The sequence below is a fragment of the Dipodomys ordii genome, unplaced genomic scaffold (genome assembly GCF_000151885.1).
Source record: "Dipodomys ordii isolate 6190 unplaced genomic scaffold, Dord_2.0 Scaffold14, whole genome shotgun sequence".
Classification (NCBI taxonomy): Eukaryota; Metazoa; Chordata; class Mammalia; order Rodentia; family Heteromyidae; genus Dipodomys; species Dipodomys ordii.
Window position 1 is genome coordinate 12,835 of NW_012267230.1, and position 9,974 is coordinate 22,808.

The 9,974-nt window shown below is 45.3% G+C and overlaps 1 long non-coding RNA gene across 1 annotated transcript; it reads right to left on the reverse strand.

The window, feature by feature from the left end:
• Positions 1-207: 207 nt before the first annotated feature.
• LOC105982023 lies at positions 208-8,339 on the reverse strand. The gene is made up of 3 exons (XR_001174856.1): positions 8,312-8,339; positions 861-908; positions 208-438 (listed from the first exon to the last, which is right to left on the reverse strand). It is a non-coding gene; the product is annotated as an uncharacterized LOC105982023 (long non-coding RNA).
• Between the last annotated feature and the right edge of the window lie 1,635 nt (positions 8,340-9,974).

The window sequence follows — 9,974 nt, forward strand, 5'->3', positions numbered from 1 at the left end:
GGAAGCTGTACAAGTTTACTTTGGACTGAACACTGATGAGCAGGTAAGGTCTTTCCCAAGAGTGGCTAAGCGCAAGTGCTTTCACCAATAGAACCAGCACTGCCTGGCAGAGAGTATCATAAAAAGACATTCTTACAACCTGGGAGGGGGGAATAATGGGCTCTCAGGCAATTAGGCTCATCCCTAGAGGCCCAGGCCCATCCCTACTCACAAGCTCTGAGGTGACCACACAGGGACTTCTTCCTCTGTTTCTTGGTCTCATTCTTCCCGGTCTCCTCCAGCTCATCCAGATGAACGTGGAGATTGAGGACCAGATCTGAGGAGGGCATGTGGAGCATGGCATAGTGGGTCAGTTCTTTCACCGGGTGTCGGTTCTGGGGCTCTCGGAAATCTGCAGGGTAGCAGTCCATCCACATGGTGAAGATGGAACAAAGGCTGCTGTGGGCAGATTGGTGACAAGAAGAGTGAGTGCCTGCCCTCCCTATCCTGGGCCTCCCATAGCCCCTTTCTGCAAGGCTGCTATATGCACACTTGCATGTTGGGTACCTGGACGAGACTCCTGCAGGCAGAGTGATCTTCACCAGACATGACTAGAAGCTTCTGAAAGATAATTCTCCAATATTCTCACTGTGATAGGTAACAAGAAGGAACTGATTTTGTACACACAGCCCTCCCTGTCATCCCTGAGAGTCCACAACCACACCACAGCTGTGTCCTCTACTACCACTCCATCCCCAACCCTCTGCCCCTAGTGCAAAGCACAAGTGGTGTGCAAATGAGAAATCTGCACTTTGAATCAGAAGCCTCAGAGATACCATATTGAACCAAGGGGCCTTTTCTTTGTGCCACAGTCCACTTACTTCTTTACTTGTTCATCTTCCTCGAAGTTACGGCCCGGGAATCTGTACCTATGGGAGGACAGGAGGAAGTCACAACTCTTCTTCTCCTTTTCTGCCTAAACAGGACACATATGGGATGGGCTCATTCCCAGACAGGAATGGAATCTGACACATAAACAAGTGAGATATATCTATACAGTTCAGTCAAATTCTTCTATGTGAGGTATATGCATTTGGTCCAAGGAAAATGTGCCAGTGGCTAATACCTCAAATTCTAGCTCATCAGGAACAATATGAGATCTGAGGTGCACAGTCTGATCAGACATTAGTCAGTAAAAGTCTAAAGACACTAATTTTTCAAAGGCCAGAATTGCACCTATGGTTCAAAGGCTGTAGTGGTAGCTCTGAGCACCAAAGAAACAGCACTCAGGCCCTGAGTTCAGGTTGCAGGACTGGCACACACACAAAAACATAAAAGCTTCAGGGGTTAGAAATATGTAAAGCCAACATAATCCCTCCCTGAGGTCTCTGAGCTGATTCAGCCTCCAGTTCACCCGCCTTCCCCACACCCAGTCTGTCTTGGGTCTACATTATTCACAGACATCCAGTTGCTAATGAAACCTTATTTCCTAATGGGAAATGCGATTTCCTGGAATGTCACCTAGGTGTGGGCAGGAGTTGGGTGCCTCTGCACATGCCTGTAATCCTAGCCCCTCTGTAACCAAGCTTCTGAGGTTCCAGTAGCTTTTCTGGGAAATGTCCTGGGCAGACCACTACTAAGAAACTAGGCAGGCTATGGACTTCTTTGTCTCATGCCAAGTTCCTATGAGAACACCCCCATGAAATCAACAGGTTCAGAGGGGTGCCAAGTATATCACAACTCAGCCAGGAAGGGCTGCAGAGCCCTGGGTTGGAAGGGGAACACTCACTTTTTAAACACAATCGCCAGCACTTGCTCCATTGTCGCCCACTGTCTATAATTGTGGAGGAAGTTCCCAACATAGAAGAGATCGCCTTTCTGGTAGGCAGGGACCAGGTTCATCACCAGCAGGTCCAGCAGGCCTGCCTCCGGGCTCCATATATTGCATGGCACATTCAGGTTCAGGGCTGACTCATTGGCACACTATGGTGGGAAAAAGAATCAGAAAAAAACATGGAAATGAGAACACTTCCAAATGAGGAACTGTGATAGAGTGGACTGAAAACTATGCAGAAAGCATTATCTCAGAATAAACAAATCACATAAGAAGGTACAACTTTGGGCTGGGTTGGGGTTAAGTAGCTTTTCTATCATGACTATACCTTGCCTGAGTTGCCTTGTGATTTCCTAGGTTTCTTTTTGGACAAATCTCTGAGATGGTTGGTTGGTGGCTTGCCACTGATCCAGTGTCTACAGCTTTGACTGAGGCACCCATACTTCTCTTGGCTGAGACCAGAGTCTCGAGACCTGCGAATACAGCACAAGAACATGTTTCTGGCTCCTGAGTCACAGGCCAAGTGAGCTGGCTTGAGCCAACTGTGAGTTACCGTGGCCTGCTGTCAGGGTTCCATGTTCTATTCCATTGTGAAGGAGGCAGGGTCACCTGTCAGGGCCAATGACCTCTGCCACTTCCTCACACAAGAAATATTCCCATCCAGCTAATATTGCAATGTGTACATGTAGACACAGTGAGCAGCACACCTTGTTTGTCTCATCCTAATGTGCTATTCCTAGGTTGTGGCATGTTCTCAACTTCCAGAAATCGCTCCTAGGTCACATTCATGACCTATCTGTCACTATTCCTCTCATCTGGCTCAAATCATTTTGCCTCTCAGGGCCTTCTGTGACTGCCACATCTTTCTGGCAAGTATTTTTGACATCTACAACCTAAGCCATTGTTTACTTTCTGTAGCCTAATCTGTTTGTCCTTGGAACCCCTCTGTGGTGTCATCTGGAGCTAATGCAAATACTTAGAAATCGAAAAAAATAAGAAGCATTGGAAAACATACATTACACTTATAATCATCCATTGTACATGTGGCCATTTTTGTAAGAGAGAAAATTATTTTTTATACTTGCAATATTCCATGGAGGCAAGCAGAGAAAGGAAGAGGTGCTGCATTGTCTTTCTATGATGACTAGGACTTGTTTTCCTATAGCTTTGAAGGAATATAGAATTTAAGGTAGAAAACTTCTCCTATCCTTTTAACAAGCTAATCGTTGATATAGTTGTTTGCCTCTGAAGTCTCTGCTTCTGTGTCCCATGATCCATCCTCCTCCCTCAACACAAATGGGAAAAAGGAATTTCAGACATTGCTGAGCTGTTGTCCAATCTCTGCATAGGAATTCAAGATACAATAGTTACTGTGATTGTGTGTGTGTGTGTCTGTGTGTCTGTGTGTGCGTGCCTGTGTGGGCATTTGTGATCTTGGACCCTTTGCCTCATCCCTGAGTATTTTTCCTCAAAGCTAGTGTTCTACCACCTGAGACATAGCTCTACTTTGACCTTTCTGTAGTCAGTTGGAGATGAGAGATTCGTGGAACTTTCCTACCCAGCATGGACATTGTTCCTCTTCAGCCTCACCTTTCCTCGACTGTGCCAATGGCGGTTCAGCTTATGGATTTCCCATCTGAGCACAGACTCAAGCCATCCTCTTCTGCACATGTCTGTTTGTGTTCCTGGAGGGGCTCAAGTCTTCTCTCAAAACTTACTGCCCAGAAAATAAAACAAAAACTTACTGCCCAGAGAGTACAACCTCTGAAACTCAGAACCAAGTGTCTTCATTAATTGGGATCACAGGCCTGAGCTATATATGAACAGCTCATTACCTGCCCTAACACACTTTTGGGGGTCTGGGAGATTGTTCGTGGGGCCTGAAAGCTGGGCCTGGACCCTGTCCCTCAGCTTTTCAGCTTAAAGCTAGGGCTTTACCACCTTGAGGCAAAGTACCACTTCTGGTTTTCTGGTCGCTTATTGGGAGATCAGAGTCTCATGGATGTTCCTGCCTGGCTGACATTCTGCTGTGATCCTCAGATCTCAGCCTCTCGAGTAGCTAGGATTATAGGCATGGGCCACCAGTGCCCAGCACATGACCCCTTTTTGCAACAGCATTTGGCGAATTTAACTATGTTGACTTGAGACAGATATACCTACACAATATATGGGAATAAATGGTATAACACTGAATTCCCCAATAATGTCTTTTACATTAATGGTTTTTGAAACAAAATATTTGAGACCCATGATATCATATGCCAGTCCTCCTGTAAAATACATTCAAATATATGTATTATCATATAGCATATTATATATTTATATATAGGTTATATATAATATGTAAATGATGTATGTAGTGAATACAGAAAATAATCCCAATTTTGGAATTTAGCCTTTCCTGTCACAATGTTACCCAAGTCTTCTGTTAGACATGCAGATTTTCATCAACAATCTCCCTTGTTAGTCATTTTTTAGTTCTTGAATAAATGAGTCTTCTTTACCACCAATAGTCTACACACAAAAATGGTATGTATCAGTGTCTCTGGCTCAGGCCTGTATTCTTTGCTAGGCAGGAGGCTGAGATCTGAGGATCATGGTTCAAAGCCAGCCAGGTCAGGAAATGCTATCAGATTATCTCCAGCTGTAGCTCAAAGTGCTAGAGTGCTAACCTTGAGGGAAAGAACTCAGAGACAGTGGCCAGCTTTTAAGTTCAAGCACCACCATTCTGTACACACACCCCCTAAACGCACACACTTCACTCGGTCCCTTCCTAAACCCTCTGTCCTCTTCACTGAACTGGTGATTGCCAGAGTTTCTGGATTTCCCACTCCAGCATGCCAACCAGCCATGTTCCCTCTGCACACGCACCTCTGCCACACTGCAGGGCCCAGGCCTCCTCCAGAATCCATTGCCCTGGGATAGAGAGCAGATGAAATTTAAGGATTCACAGAACGTGTGCTTCAAGACAGGGAGACTCAGAACTGTTCCTCACCTGGTATACAGAGACACATTGATCTATTTGTGTAGAACAATGACAACACCGTCAGCATATGAATGTTTTGACTAGTCCAAACGTCACCCTTTTCCAAATATTGTTAAATATTCCCTCGGATTTTTTTTTGGGGTCCGGTTTTGGGGCCTGAACTCTGGGCCTGGGCGCTGTCCCTCAGCTCTTCAGCTCAAGCTATCGCTCTACCACTTGAGCCAGAGCGCCACTTCCGTCTTTTTTCTTTTTGCTTATGTGGTGCTGAGGAATCGAACCCAGGGCCTCGAGCATGCAAGGCAAGCTCTCTACCACTGAGCCACCTTCCCAGCCCTCAGATTTTCTTAAATGTTACATAAACTACATATATTTACGTTAGAGTTTGCAGCTTTTGATATAATGAATGGGAAAAGGCAGCCAAAATGACTTCTTACAGAGAGAAATGCCTAGTCCAAGTAAGCTAATATGTGCAGCAAGCTCATTTCCAGACCATTCTCCAAATGCAGGCATGAGTCTCTTATTGTGTCATCTTGATATCTTACAGTCCATGTAAACCCTCATGCAGACTTAGAAAATCTTCATGAAAGCCTCAAAGCAAGGAACATCTTAAGAGCACAAAACAGCACCAAATATTTAATTCTAGCTTTAACCATTTATATGTTCTATATTTGCACAGTGCAGAATGGCTCATTGTTGGCAGAGAGCTTCAAATATGAATATATTTACCCGACTAGCTGGAAAAGGGAAGTTATCCCTAGTAAGAGGTGAGGGCTTGAGAATCAAGGGGGACCAGTTTTCAAAGACACCTGTTGTGATATAACACAGAGCTTTTGTGTCTCAGCATCAAGGGTCCTATCTCGGCACAGGCTGCATCCTCCACTGCCTGCATTCCTTGTGGCTCCCTCTAGTCACCCGTTCCTTTTAAATCCAGCAGATTTGTTCCCCACATCTAGCACACTCTGCTTCCTCCCAATCAGGCCCCCATGTGCCCTGAATATTAGATTGGACGTAGAAAAGACCAGAGTATTTTGTATTCAAGAATTGTACAACATCATGTAAACATGGACATTTTAATACTATTATAACAATAAATAGTAAATCATGACAAAAAGTAAAACAGGCATTTGCCCAGGGAGAAGGGAGGCAAGATCTAACACTAGATCTTCTTCCAAGTTGCCTGCAGGCAGGAAGGCTAATTCAGGGTCCACAATGGAATCTACCACCACACATGAGACACGATGTTCTTCCTGAGTTCTCAACTGGACACTGGTTCCATAGGGTGTCTGTAGAAATCAAAACCTATTGTGGCCTTTCTACAAATGAAAATAATCACGTTCCAGCCACACGCTTGGTGCAGTACAATGATGACTCCAGATGTCCACCTGTCAGCACCACTGACATCACTGGGGGCCCCTTTAGTATGGGTTCTGGGGTGACAGCATTATGTCAACAAAAACCTTGGAATGGAAATAGGTACATGAGGATTAGAGTGAACTCTAGAAGTTCTGGTGTGACTCAACTGCCATGAGGATGTAATGGAAGAAGCTGTAGAATTTGAGTTTGGACTGAACTTTGATGAGAAGGCAGGGTCTTTCTCACCAGTGGCTATGGCTGAGTGCTTTCAAACAGAGAGCAGACATTCCCTGGCAGAGAACATCTATGAAAAGACCCTTTGCCAAGCTGGGGAGTACTAAGAACTCCCGGCCAATCACCACTGGAGAAGACCATCGCTAGGGCCCTGTTTCCTTCCATAGCTATCACAAGCTCTCAGGTGCCTACACAAGAACTTCTCCCTCCTTTCCTTGTTCAGATTAGTAACCATCTCCTGCAACTGCTCTAGATGAACTTGTAAGTGGACGAGCTGTTCAGAGGTGGGCATGTTGTCCATTTGATAATGCATAAGTTCATTCATAGTGTCTCTGTTCTAGTTTTCATAAAAGTCATCAGGGGCAAATTCCATCCACATGGTGAAGACAGAACAAAGGGTGCTGTGGGCAGATTGGGGACAAAAAGAATCAGAGGCCACCTTCCCCACCTGAGCTTCCCATACTCTTTTCTGCCAAGACTCCCATGCTGTGGCTGTCCATCCTATAGCCAGAGTTGAAGTTTGGGAAGGGGGAGTGGACTCCTGCAAGCAGGATGCTCCTCACAACCCACTTCTAGAAACTTCTGAAGGAAATTCTGCAAAAGTCTCACTGTGATAGGCAATGAGAAGGTTGTTTCTACACTGGATCTGACTTTGTGCACACAGCCCTCCCTATCATCCCTGACAGTCCACAACCACACCACAGCTGTGTCCTCTGCCATCCACTCACATCCCAAGCCTCAGCCCCCTGCTGGAAACCACAAGTGGTGTGCAAAGGAGAACTTTGCACTTTGAGTCAGATGCTCCAAAGTTCCCAGTTTCAACGACATTCCTTCCCTTGCTCCCCAAATCTACTCAATTCTTCACTTGTTCATCTTCCTCACAGTTAGTACAGAGGGCTCTATACCTGAGGGAAGAGAGGAGGAAGTCAGCTCTATGACTCTCTTGTTCAGAACTAAGGGGAGGCCTAAGGGGCTGGCTAATGCCCAGATGGGAATATAAAAGTAGAAGGCAAATGAGACACATGTAGACTGTCCCATGAAAATATTAAGAGTCTTGAATGAGGGAGCCCAAAGTAAATGCTTCTGCCAGGTACCAGTGGCTCACACCCCTAATCCTAGCCACCTGGGAGGCTGAGATCTGAGTAGCTCAGTTCAAACCAGACTGGGCAGGAAAGAGCCATGAAATTGTTACATCCATTAACAATTAATATCGCAGAAATGGAGCTGTTGATTAAGTGATAGCTAAATTTGAGCACAAAACTCAGGGACAAATCCCATATCCTGAGTTCAAGGTGCAGGATCAGCACCCTAAAACTACAACTAAAAATAAAGAAGTGCTTCAGAGGTTTGTAAATGAGCAAGCCCAATATAATGCTTTACTCATGGCTCAGTAGGCACAGGGTGCTCAGGCCACCCCTCCCATCCCTCTTCTGGATAAGTTACTACAAGGCCCCCACTACAGCTTCTGAAGCCTTATTTACCAATGATGAATGTGGTTTCCCAGGGCCTCAACTAAGTGAGGTCTGAAGTTGGTGCCTCTGGTTCATGCCTGTAATCCTAACCGCTCAGTAAGGAGGCTGCTGAGGCTTCTGGGTTGCACTCAACCTCTACAGACAACTCCTAGACACGATCTTCTTTAGCAAAATAGGAAAATTCTGGAAGTGCAATTAGAGTGTCAGTCTTCTCAGGAAAAGAGAAATGCACCACAGGGAGTAGATGGATGGGAAAATAAAATGTCCACACTGGAGGCACAGAATCCTGGGTTTCCTAGTCCTTAGAAACTAGCCAGGTATTACCCCACTTTTCCTTCTTTCCCATGAGAAGACCCCAGGGAAACAAACTGGCTCAGACAGGTGCAAAGTGTTCCCAAGATGCAGCCAGGAGGGGCTGAGCAGCCCTGGGCTTGAATAGGGAATTGAGTGCACTTTTTGAACAGAATAGCCAGCACTTGCTACATGACCCACACAATCTGTCACTATGTGGAAAGTTTCAAATAAAGAAAAGATTGCCTTTCTGGTGGGCAGGGACCAGGTGCATCACCAGCATCTCCAGCAGGCCTGCATCTGGGCTCCATACATTATAGGGCACATTCAGGGTCAGGCCTCAATCATTGTCCCCCTAAGTTGTTAAAGAGAACGGATATTTCAAACATGGAAATGGGAGCATACTTCAAGTTGAGTAACTGTGATAGAGTGGAATGAAAACCACAGAGAAAATGACATATCATGATGGACACTTAAAAGCACACAAGAAGGTCTCCTGACTATACCTGGCCTGATTTGCCTTGTGTTTCCAGTGATTCTTTGTTGGAAAATGGTCTGAGGGGTTGGACTTGTGGCTGCAGACAGGACCAGCCTCTCCAGGCTAGAATGAAGCACCCACCCCTCGCTTTCCCAAGACCTTGCTCTCCTGAGCTTCCAAGACAACACGAGAACATCTTTCTCTGTCCTCGCTGGCTTTGAATCTTGACCCTCAGGGATCTCTGTCTTCTAAGTAGTTCAGTTCACAGGTGTAAGCCATATGAGCTCCTGGCTTTCCAGAGATTCTTATGTCCAATTAACCCCAAGAAGCCTGAAGTAGGACAAATGATAGAACAGCAGCTTTGAATGAAAAAGCTAAAGGACAGTCCTTAGCCCTGAGTTCAGCCAAAATAAATGAACAACATAGGAGACAAATAAACCATCAACAGATGTGTTCCCACCGTTCTTATTACACTGTACTTACCAGTACATGATAAACAGTAATCATTGTTACATGATCCCTATGTTCCCCAAACTATTGAATTCATCTCTGCCACACATCCCAACTCCACTGGAGGCAGAGACCTCCCACAGAGATGGAATAGGAAAATATCTCAAATGTCTTGGCCAAGCTCACTTTACCAAGGATCTTATGATCATCACTCAGGCTACTTCTCCCTGCATGCTGGTGGCTGTTGGTGACTTTGGGGGCAGGCTGATATCTGAAAGAACAATGTTCACATGCACAGAGAGGCCCCCACAACCGCTAGCAGAGGGGATGATCCCATTCCCACCCTCAGTCACAATGGCATGGTGGGGCTGTTTTGCAAGGATGCTTCTACAGTAATGCTGTGTGTCTGTGTGTATGTGTGTGTGTGTCTGTGTGTGTGTGTCTGTGTGTGTGCATGTGTATGTGTGTGTCTGTGTGTGTGTTTCCATTGCCTGGCATACATAATTGAGGATCCAAGCAGGTGGCTAAAGGTCTAAAAGAAATGATTTGGAGCCAAGCACTGGAACTTAGTGTAATTCTCCCCATAAGGGAATAGATGAAGCACTTATTATGTCATTATATATGTAGTTTATACTCACTGACAAGTAAATGAAAACAACTTGTTCATTTCCAGGGACACATTTCACTTGGAAATGTGTTAACTGATGTGCTGGTAGGTTAGATTATGGTGTGCTGGAAAGGATGTTAGAAGAAACTCTAGTTTATCTTATTACAGATACAGACAGACATGAAAATATATTTCTGCCTACTTGTACATGTGTACACTAGGAAACAGACACATATTTCCTCACTCTGTTGAAGCACAGATGCCTCAGTAGCAAGGGCACACTGGTTCTC